This window comes from Chelonia mydas, chromosome 1, assembly GCF_015237465.2.
Source record: "Chelonia mydas isolate rCheMyd1 chromosome 1, rCheMyd1.pri.v2, whole genome shotgun sequence".
Classification (NCBI taxonomy): domain Eukaryota; kingdom Metazoa; phylum Chordata; order Testudines; family Cheloniidae; genus Chelonia; species Chelonia mydas.
This window is the reverse complement of record NC_057849.1, coordinates 162759767-162771914: the sequence shown is the minus strand read 5'-3', so window position 1 is coordinate 162771914 and position 12148 is coordinate 162759767.

Below are 12148 nucleotides of genomic sequence, written 5' to 3'. Positions count from 1 at the left end.
CTTTAGATCTGTAAAAGTTTTTGCCCTTCAGACACAATTCACATGTGTGTCCCTGCTGTCTGTGAAACAGAGATTTCTGAATCTCATGCTAAATAATAATTAATAGCAGATTTCCTTTTTTCCCCTCTCACCAGGGTAATGGAAATAAACCTGGAAAATAAATAATTTATTTTGTCAGGTTCCATACAATGTTGCTAACATTAGACACATTAACATGAGTTGTGTGTGGAAATAGTTCTTACCAGACATTTCCTGAACCCAAAACCATGTTATTTATTATCTCTTAGTATTACAACAAATAGCCTTCACAACATACAAGATATTTAAGCATAAAAAGTGGAAAGCTACTAAAATTTATCCCCAAATCACCAAAAAACCCCGACCACAAACTGTCTGTAGATTTGGGTAGCCAGGAGTTTTGTTAAACCCTCCACAAAATTCCTGCATTTTTAGGTGCTCAAATGCACTCATTCTCCTTTGACTTTTCTTGAATTTCTCACAGTACCTAAGAGCACTGCTGTCTTCTGGAGGTCACTGATCATGATATCTTGCACTCCTAACATGTTCTTGAGCTGCTCATCCATACCCGTAGGGATCATTCCAAGTGCTCCAATAATGATTGGGATTGTCTTTGTTCTAGTTTTCCACAATCATTCCACTTCGTGGCAGAGTTCTTCATACGTCCCCCTCTTCTCTTCCTGTTTCTTTTTGATGTTTCTGACTGTTGGTATGGCCATGTCAAATAACATAGTCATGTTTGTTGTTGCTGATGTTGTTATATCTATGGTCCAGTGGCACCAAGTGACTCCAGTCAGAATCAGGGCTCTATTTTGCTAGGAGCTGTACAAACATACAAAGAGCTTACAGTCTAATGGAAGTGGGTGTAACAAACAAAAGGAGGGAATGCAGGAGTGATGACAGGGATAGGAATGTGTGGTTACATAAGGAGCAATATGCATGACTTGATGGTTCCAAGTCAAAAAGGATCCCTGCCTAAAAAAATATAGAGATATAGTATCTATACATAAACAAGGCAGCTATCAGTAGGCTCCAGTAGCCAGTTAGGTGACTCCCAAGCCCTACCTCGGAGGTGGGGTCGGAGCTATGGTACGACAGCCTGGAGCACTGCTCTGCTGAAGGCTGCATCATCTCTAGCATGCTGGGTGATGGAGTAGTGAGCAGTGAAAGTGTGCACCGAGGACCATGTTGCCGTCCTGCAGATCTCTTGAATCGGCACCTGGGCCAGGAACACCATCGATGAGGCCTGTGCTCTTATGGAATGAGCCATGAGAGCTGGGGCTGGAATGTTGGCTAATTCGTAGCAGGTGCGGATGCATGAGGTGATCCACAAAGATCCTCTGCGATGAGACCGGGAGATCTTTCATACGGTCTGCCACCACCACGAATAGCTGGTTCGACTTTCAGAACAGCCTCATACATTTGATGTAAAAGACGAACGCCCATCAACCATCCAGAGACTGGAGCCTCTGCTCCTGGCTGCTCGCATGAGGTTTGGGACAAAACACAGGCAGAAAGATGTCCTGGTTGGAGTGAAACTGGGACATGACCTTTGAAAGGAAATCCGGATGAGGCCTGAGCTGCACCTTGTCTTTGAAGAATACTGTGTATAGAGGGTCAGAAGTAAGGGCTTTGAACTCCAAGATCCTCCTTGCCAAAGTAATGGTAATTAGAAAGGCTACATTTCTTTTGGGGAGGGATAGCTCAGTGGTTTGAGCATTGGCCTGCTAAACCCAGGGTTGTGAGTTCAATCTTTGAGGGGGCCATTTAGAGATCTGGGGCAAAAATTGGCGATTGGTCCTGCTTTGAGCAGGGGGTTGGACTAGATGACCTCCTGACGTCCCTTCCAACCCTGGTATTCTATGATTCTACCTTCCATGATAGATACAGGAGTGAGCAAGTTGCCAACGGTTCAAAGGGAGGTCCCATCAGTTTGGAAAGAACCAGATTGAGGTCCCATGGAGGGATTGGCTGACGAACCTGTGGGTACAGATGCTCCAGGCCCTTGAGAAAGTGGGCAACCATGGGGTTGGCAAAGACGGAGCACCTGGCTGCTCCCGGGTGAAATGCAGTGATAGCTGCAAGGTGTACCTTGATGGAAGAAGCAGAAAGACCTTGCTGCTTGAGGTGTAATAGGTATTCCAGGATGAGAGGAATGGGGACCTTCAATGGTGGAGTGTGGCCCTGGGAGCACCAGATCGCAAACTTCTTCCACTTTGCCAGACAGGTGGCCCTAGTAGAGGGCTTCCTGATACTGAGCAGAACTTCCCTGACCGGCTGCGAGCATGTGAGCTCCAGGGAGTTTAGCCATGAAGCTTCCAGGCTGTGAGGTGGAGAGACTGGAGGTCGGGGTGACGAAGGTGACTGTCGTCCTGGATGATCAGGTCCAGGAACAGTGGCAACGTGACCAGGGCGTCCATCGACAGCTCCATGAGTGTGGTGTACCGGTGCTGGTGTGGCCACACCAGCGCTACTAGTATGATGGCTGCCTTGTCCCTGCAGCTCTTGAGCAGGACTTTATGTATGAGCGGAAACTGCGAGAATGCGTACAGCAGATGGTCCGACCATGACAGGAGGAAGGCGTCCGCAATGGAACCTTGGATGTGGTTCCAGAAGGAGCATAACCATTGGCACTTCCTGTTGCTTCAAGTGGCAAAGAGATTGATGTGGGGAGTTCCTCACTTCTGGAAGATGTCAGCCGGATGGATCACTCATGGTTGCGGAAGGACCTGCTGAGGTAGTCTGCCAGCTCCTTCTGAGATCCTGGGAGATATGTTGCTTCCAGGTGAATGGAGTGGGCTATGCAGAACTCTCACATCTAGAGGGCTTCCTGACATAGGGGAGAGGAACGGGCCCCACCCTGCTTGTTTATATAAAACATTGCAGTTGTGTTATCTGTCATGACTCCCATGCACTGACCCTGCAAGTGCTCCTGGAAGGTCTGGCATGCTAGCCACACCACTCTCAACTCCTTGACATTGATATGGAGCGAGAGCTCATCCTGGGACCAGAGGCCCTGTGTCTGCAGGTCACCTGGGTGAGCGCCCCAACCCAGCGCTGACACGTCTGTTACCAGGGACAGGGAAGGCTGGGGCCTGTGAAAGGGGGCCTTTTTGCACACCTCCTGCTGATTGAGCCACCAGTCAAGGACCTGGAGAACCTGCACTGCTAGGGTGACCACTGAATCCAGTCTGTTGCGTCCTGGGTGAAAAGTTGACGCGAACCACACCTGGAGATGTCTGAGTAGCATCCTGGTGTGATGTACCATGTACGTGCAAGATGCCATGTGGCTGAGTAGCCTCATGCAGCCCCTTGCTGTGGTGGTGGGGTACTGTCTGAGACTGCATATGATGTCCGAGATTGCCTGAAACCAGGCCTCCGGCAGGAACACCATAGCCTGAGTTGAGTCTAGCACTGCCCCGATCAATTCTATTTTTGAATTGGTATCAGGGTCGACTTGCTCTCATTGAGGAGGAGACCTAGCTCATCGAAGGTGAATTTCACTAGTCAAATCTGCTGTTCCACCTGGTCCCTGGAGTGCCCCCAAAGCAGCCAGTCATCGAGGTAGAGGTATACCTGCACCTGCCTTCGACGAAGGAAGGCCACTACGACCGACATGCCCTTGGTGAATACTCGGGGGGCTGTTGACAGGCCGAAGGGGAGGACTGTAAATTGGTAATGGTTGCAGTTGACCACAAACAGAAGGAGCCATCTGTGCGCTGCACGTATGGATATGTGGAAGGAAGTGTCCTTGAGGTCAAGGGCGGCATACCAGTCTCCTGGATCCAGAGACGGAATGATGGTGTTCAGGGAGACCATGAGAAACTTCAGTTTCATGAAGTGATTGAGGCCTCGCAGGTTGAGAATGGATCTGAGACCCCCTTTGGCTTTGGGGATTAGGAAATATCGGGTTCAGAACCCCTTGCCTCTTAGCTCCTGAGGAACCTCCTTCACTGCCCCTGCGGCGAGGAGTGACTGCACCTCCTGGATAAGGAGTTGCTCATGAGAAGGATCCCTGAAGAGGGACGCGGAAGAGGGGTGGAAGGGGAGGAGCAGAATTGGAGAGAATATCCCACTCTACCGTGAGAAGAACCCAGTGGTCTGATGTTATTTGGCACCAAGCACGGCAGAAGTGGGACAGACGATTCAAGAAACAAAGGGAAGGATCCGGTGTCATGGCTAGTGCGCCGTCTTCAGGTGCGCTGTCCTCGGGCCTGCTTTGAGCCTGATGATGGTTTGGTCGGCCTTGGCCCTGCCCGGGCAGGGGATGGGAAGGCTTGTGCCTGCCATTCCTATCCCTCCTCGTATAGAAATCCTGCCTCGGCCAAGGAGGATAGGAGCGTTGCTGCTGTTGTTGTGGCTTAAAATCTTTGCGATGGGTTGCTGGGGTGTGCATGCCCAATGATTTCATGGTAGCCCGGGAGTCTTTTAGGCTGTGCAGCCTGGAGTCCATTTGCTCCACAAACAGGCCTGTCCCATCAAAAGGCAGGTCCTGCAGGGTGTGTTGGACCTCGGGTGGAAGCCCCGAGGCTTGCAGCCATGAGCTATGCCTCATGTCAATTCCAGAGGACAAGGTGCGCCCCGCCGAGTTCACAGCATCCAGTGAGGCCTGTAAAGAGGTCCGTGCCACTGCCTTGCCCTCCTCAACAATAACTCCAAACTCCTCCCTGGACTCCGCTGGCACCAGCTCCCTACATTTTAGTGTAGAGTTCCAGGAACTGAAGCTGTATCTACTCAGAATTGCCTGCTGGTTGGCAATCCTGAGTTGCAAACCCCCAGTGGAGAACACCGTGCGCCTGAACAGATCCAGGCACTTGGAGTCTGTCGACTTAGGTGTGGGACCTTGCTGCCCCTGCCTCTCCCTCTTGTTCACCGCAGCCACCACCTATGAGCAGGGTTGCAGGTCGGTGTAGTGGTATTTGTACCCCTTAGAGGGAACAAAATATTTCCTCTACACACCCTTTGCAATCAGAGGGATGGAGGCTGGGGTCTGCCAAAGGGTCTTTGTGTTGGCCTGGATAGTTTTAATGAGAGGTAGAGCCACACTTGATGGGCCTTCCAGGGCTAGGATGTCCACCATAGGGTCCTCTGACTCTACCACCTCCTCGGCCTGCAGACCCATATTTCGTGCCACCTTGCGTAAGAGGTCCTGGTGGGCACGGCTGTCTGGGGGGAGAGTGGCTCTGAGGTGGAGGTCCCCGCAACTACCTCATCCGGGCAGGACGACAAGGAGGCTAACGGGGGAATGGGTCCTCCTCGCCCTTCTAGTCCCTAGGGGCCTCCTGCCCAGCCTTCTCTTCTGGACCAACTACCCTGGGGTCTGGCCCGGGAATGGGGGTTGGCTCCGAGGGAGGTAGTGTCACCAGTGCAACCTCGGCACCCCTAGGGGTGGGATGACTGGCTGATGCCTCTGGCACCCTTGCTTTGGATACCACCAAACGGGAACCCTTGGATTGGGTGCCCTGGACTTGGTGGTATGCCCACAGGGTCCAAAATGGCCACTGCATTGGTCTCTGCCACTGCGCAGGCCATAGACCTGCACTGACATCGGGTCTTCTATGGGCCAAACGGTGCCATCTCCACTCTGAGTATCTAGACACCACCTCCAAGTCCAAAGATGAGGACCAGGACTGTGATGGCCAGGGCGGTGCTGAGTGGAGCTGGGCTGGGAATCAGTGCCGTGACCTGGAGCAGTGCCGGGAGTAGGGTCCACGCGGAGACGCTGACTGATATCAAGACTGGTGTCAAGATGACCGGTGCCGGGAGCGGGACCTGCTGTGTGACGGGGACCGGTGCTGCGAAGATCAGTGCTGCAATTGGGAGCAGTGCTGCGAGTGGGAGCGGTGTTGCAAGCCCCAGCAGTGTCAGGACTCCGAGTGGTATCTTGCCTCCGTTGGCGGTGCCGAAGGACAATGCATTTTGTGGCACCAGAGGCTTGTCTCAGAGCACCGGGGACCATGGCGCCGTCATGGTGATCAAGTCCCTCACGGCCTCTAAGGTGTCCAGGGTGGATGGCGGTTCCACCTCCTCGACCACCTGGCTCTGGGAGTCCAACGGCACTGGACTTGATGGCTCCCCTTATAGGGCCGAAGTCGATGGTGCCAGCTCCAAAGTTTTCGGTGCTGGGTGCTCCTCCCTGGGACACGCCCCACTGGCCGGCTCCAAAGGGGTGGGTCTTGGAGTCGGAGATTTGCTCCGCTCCTCCCCTTCTTCAGGTGCCACTTCTGTGGCGCCGGGGAATGGGACCAGTGCTGGGCCATTCCTACCAGTTTCGGCCCGTGGGTCTCTGTGCCCAGAGTCCTTCTGAGATGCAGCTTCTGCTATAGATGCTGGAGTGCTGCACACCGATGAACTCGGTGCCGGGTCTTGCCGTGCCGAGGTGGGTTGCGGTCTCAAAGCTACCTCCCTAAGGAGCTGCTTTAAATGGAAGTCCTGTTCCTTTTTTGTTCTACAGCTAAAACCTTTACAAATCCTGCACTTGTCCGCTGGGTGTGCCTCCCCCAGACACTTTAGACAAACGTTGTGGGCGTCACCTGTTGGCATGGGTTTATTGCAGGACTTGTAGGGTTTGAACCCTTGAGATTTAGGCAAGCCCCGAGTCCCCAAGGGGGAATATGTGGTCGGGATGGAGGGGAAACCCCCACTCCCAACAGCTAACAGTAGTGACTACAATAAAACTAAAACTAAACTAAAACTAATGCTAAACTACACCAAACTGAAAGGCTAGGAAAAATGAGGAGAACTTGCCAAGCAAGCCACCTCCAATGACCATCACTGGCGGTAAGAAGGAACTGAGGAGGCGCCAGGTCGGCAGGGTCATATATTGAGCGCCATGAAGGCGCCTCTCCAGGGGGTTCCACAGCCAACCCGACAGGTGCTGCTAGGGGAAAACCTTTCCAACAACTGTGCACGCGGCGTGCACACACCTAACTGGAATCGATATAAGCAAGTACTTGAAGAAGAAAATGTGGATTTTCAGGACAGATTTGAAGAAGAATGAGGCTGCAAGGCACAAAACATGAACCAAAACAATCAAAAGCTGGACCAACGCTCAGGAACTCTCAGTTAGAGAGGTGAAAATCAACCCACTCTACCACTACTTTAGAAACCTGGACATCATGAAAAAGCATGTTCATGGATTTTTCAGGATGATGCAAGAGCACCTTTGGGTGTTTTCTTTTTTCAAATCTTTTCAACGAATTGATGTGGCCACACAAGTTTATTTGTGCATGGGTGTGCATGTGTGTTTTCATTCCTTTGCACCAGACCTCAATTAACACAAGAGGTAGAGAAATGTTTTGCAAGAGCGCTCCACCCTCATGTGGCTATCTGCGACCCAAAGCAGCAAAGACAGACAATTACAAATGTAAACACACCCAGCCACATTTCTGCCAAGGAGAGTGGCTAGCAGCCCAGGAGGAATATGGTCCAACTATCTTTGACAGGATGACTCAATGTGGATCACTTCTGCTGAACAGAGCCTTTGGAAAGAACTTTGCTTCCTTTCCTATGGGTTTACTAACTTCGAAGTCAAGCAACGCATCTGATTAGGCTGGAATGTTGACTGCAAGTTCTGATTCTAAAGGCAGCTCCAGTTACCCAGCCTTTACAATTACCCAAAGGACTGGCTTAGTACTTGAATAGGGACCCACTTGCTTCTAACAGGTCTCTGTAATAGATAAAGCAACAGCTATTGCTCCTGGAATTTAGCAGCTTCATTATGATAGGGAATTTATGTAGCTACGGGTCCAAAATCCTATGTATTTTGGGTGAGGTTTACACAGACTTTAAAAAAGATGAATTCTGATAGCACACAAATCTAAGCAAGTAAATATTAAATAAACCTCCTCCAAAGTTTGATAATTCCTTTTCAACTCTGACACTTCATAAGCTTAGCCCCTCTTTCGGATCAGTATTGTAATGCTATGCTGTCCTGACATAACTTAGATATTTACTTATGTATGGCCTATAGGGCAGTAATCAAAAGTTTTAGGGAGACATGGATTTGCAAGGATTCTGGCTTAAATTGAGGGCCTTTACATGGGTGCATGTTACTCATAGCTGGGAAGAAGACTAAAGCAAGTCCCAGAAACTGGTGGTTTGAAAAATGAAGAAAACAATTTAAGTGTGAGCAATGAGGAGCCTATTGTTAGTCCTACACTCCGATACTTAATTGTCTGAAGTCACTGTGTCCCAAGATATTTTTAAATACACATTTTGTGGGCCGATATTTTAATTCTGTGAGGAATATATTCATTCAGAGAACTATTCAAGATTTGCCATCCAACCAGAAATGTTAATTATTCAGTGGTTAATGGTGTACAGTGTAGTCATTCAAAAATTAGGTTGTGAGCTTCATTTTCTAAATGGCAGACTAATTCTGTCAGAGAATACCAGATTACAGGCTATCTGTAAAAGCCTTAACAGGCAAGTGTTCATGATTTCTACCTCAGCCTATTTCTCTCTGTAAAAAGGGGTAAATCATTTTTGTTTGTCAGATCATAGACATTTTTTCTTTGACACACAGATTTAATGTATGCTTAGTACATTTTGTTGCTTCTGTAACATCTTACACATTTGCAGCAAAATATAGTGGTGAGACTCATTTTACTTTAAAGATTAGAAAAATCTTTATTATGCCTGTTAATGTTCTTTAGAGAAGCCATCAAAGGAATAATAGTCCACCCTGCATAAAGAACTCCTAGGGTTAATATTAGATGAGATTCCAGGGGATTCTCCTTTGTGGCTCAGTCATAATAGTATTGGAATCTAAATGGTATTCATTCAACAAACCTTGCATCTCCTACCTAGTTAGTAACAAAGCAGGGCAGCTGGCAATCCCCAAATAAGCCCAGCAAATCATCACTGAGCAAAAAGAGAAAAGAAGGCAAGAAAAGCAGTGCTGTATAGAATGAACCTGAGTCATGAACTAACAGAATAATTTACTGAGAAAAAAAGAAATCCTCATTAACTCTGCTAAGAAGAAATCTCTTAAGGAATTTTTGAAGTTGAAATGAAAACAGCTCTGGAAATAAATGTTAAATAACTCATACTGTTATCAGTTTGGATTTGGCTGCAAGTCTGACGAGCTAATACCTCCAGTCAAAAACAGGTCAACTGTACAATCTACTTCAGGGAATGGCGACAGGAAGGTTGTGAGACCGTAAAGGGAATAATTAGATGGTGGAATATGCCCCCTTGTGTTCCAACTAAGAAATAACAGAACTGGTAAGAATTGTCAAGAAGGAAATTTACATTACATGAGAGATCTTGAAGTCACCGCCCAGTTAAGGGCAGGTTAGAGCCCTTCTCAGATCAGAGGTACTGGTCTCCAGAAGTCTGGAAAACCACAGGTACATTAGCCAATCAGATAGATATTGAGTGGGTCACACTATTAACAAGTTAAAACATTAGGGTCAAGATTTTTAAAAACAGTTGCCTAAAGTTAGGTTCTAAAATGAATATTTAGGCACCTATATAAGTGACCTCATTTTCAGAAGTGTTGAACACATAGCAACTCCCCTGGACTTAATTTGGAGTTGCTGAGTTCTCAGCACCTCTGAAAATCAGGCTCTATATTCAGGTGCCTAAATATGGATTTCAGAGCCTAACTTTAAGCAGCCATTATTGAAAATCATGGCCTCAGAGAAGAAACCTGGAAAGGATTATTTAGAGTTCAAAAAGAAAAAAAAGGGGGAGGGGGAAGGTCCCTATAACTCTAGAGCCAAAGATAGTATCTAGATTAGAAAATCATCAATGCACCAAGAACTTAAACGTCCACAATATCTGAGCACAGAACATACATAGATTTTAAGGCCGGAAAGGACCATTGTGATCATCTTGTCCGACCTTCTGTATAACACAGACCGTAAGACTTCCCTGAATTAGTTCCCTCTTGAAATCGAATAACTGTGGTTGAACTAGAGAATATCTTTTAGAGAAACATACAATTTTGATTGTAAAACTTCCAGTGATGGAGATTCCACAGTCCTTGGTAAGTTGTTTCAAACGTTAATTGCCCTGTTAAAAAATTCACCTATTTTTAGTCTGTATTTGCTTATCTTCATCTTCCAGCCATTGGATCTTGTTATACCTTTGTCTGCTAAAGTGAAGAGTCCTCTATTATCAAATTTTTGTTCCCCATATAGGTACTTTTGAACGGTGATCAAGTCTCTCTCTTAACTGTCTCTTTCACAGGTGACACGTTGGGGGGAATGGAGGGTCAAGTGCCCCACCCCGCTCCAGATTGGCCTGCCAGGGTTGGGGAGGGACAGGGGCTCTGTCCTTCTCTCCCTGCTCCTCTCCCTGCATGTTTGTCACTCTCCCTGGCAGCTGGGCGGGGACAGGGCAGAACCACTTCTGCCTGAGAGAGCCTGGCTGGGAGGCAGCGGAGGCCTGCTCCCTGCTCGGACTTGGCTGCAGGGGAGAGGGGCCAAGCATGCCAGGGGAGAGAGCGCTCTGGCTTGCTTGGCCCCTGTCCCTGCCAGCAGGACCTGGGCGGGGTGCAGCCCGCTGCTGCACCAGCTGCTGGGGACAGGGGCTGAGTGAGCCAGAAATATGCTGGGGGGAGGGAGAAGGGAGAGATGGGGCTCCAGCTCAATCGGCCCCTGTCCCTGGCAGCTGGGGCAGCAGCAGGCAGCTCTCCGCCCAGGACCTGCTGCCGGGGACAAGCAAACTGGAGCCCCTCCTCCATCCCCTGGCATGCTTGGCCCCTGCCCCCTGCAGCCAAGCCTGGGCAGGTAGCAGGCTGCCACTGCCTCCCTGACAGGCTCTCTCAGGCAGAAGCTGTTACATCTCAAGGGTCCCCCCCCAGGGGGTCCCCTGGGGGAGGCAAATCAGCACTGTATATTGCATTGCAAGGCAATTTGGGAAGGGTCAAAGGTGGGAGTGGAAGATTTTTTTGCAGGCTGCGAGAGGCCAAAGGGGGAAGGAGAAAGAGAGCAGAGAACGGGTTAACTCAACACTGCAGCTAGCAAGCTCAGTCCAACGATAAAACGCTGGCCTCAGTCCAAGGTCACGGTGCTAAACAAAAAGTCTGAAGCTGTGTTTATTTCTTACCCAGCTACAGCCAGCCATAAAAAAAAAAAGTACACTGAACCAGGGCTGCAGAAATAAAAAACACTGGCAAAACAGTGAGCAGGGGGAGCAGAGCTTCGCGTCCCTGGAGCTGTTGTGTTTTGGGAAAGCAGAGAAGACCACAAAAAGCCGGTTTGAACTGGCACAAAGAGCACCAGGAACAGAGGTCGTGAAATGGAACACCCCCAAAGAAGCCCAGGACTTAAAACCCTCCTGAGAGCTGGAGCAATTCGGAGATCAACAGCGGACCCTGGACGACCTGTGTGCACAGGACAGAACTCCTGTCCACCCTTCCCCCTCTTCTTCTTACGTTACACCCAGGCCTGCCCAGCCTCGGGTAGTGAGATATGCACATCAGTTGGCAGCCCCAGGGGGGTTTCTGTGATCTAACCCGTCACACTGATGATCTCTTCAGTATGAATTTTTCCAATTGTTTCATTTTATTTTATCTTTCTCATTTCTTCTCAGCTATAGAATTTATTCTCCTGTGATTCTGTTTTTCTCTTAAATCTGTTGGCTGAGATTTTCAAAGGAACATAAAACCTTGTCTACATGGGGAAATTTACTGGCATAGCTACTGCGGTATAAGCTATTATGCAGTAGCTACAATATTCCAGAATAGCTCCCCATGTGGACATTCTATTGCAGAATAAAAGTCACTTTTATTCAAGAATAACTACTCCACTTTCAGAGTAGCAGCTGTTGGTCTGTATTCGCAAAAAGAAAAGGGAGTACTTGTGGCACCTTAGAGACTAACAAATTTATTTGATCATAAGCTTTCATGAGCTACAGCTCAATGTATCCAATGAAGTGAGCTGTAGCTCACGAAAGCGTATGCTCAAATAAATTTGTTAGTCTCTAAGGTGCCACTAGTACTCCTTTTCTTTTTACTCCACTTTTTGAGCTTATTCAGCAATAACTGCACCAGTCATTTTCCCTGTGTAGACAAGGCCTTAGGGCAGAGGTCCCCAAACTGTGGGGCGCTCCCCCCTAGGGGGAGCATGGAGGAACATTTGGGGGGCGGGGGGGAGAAAGACAGCAGGGCCCAGGCCAG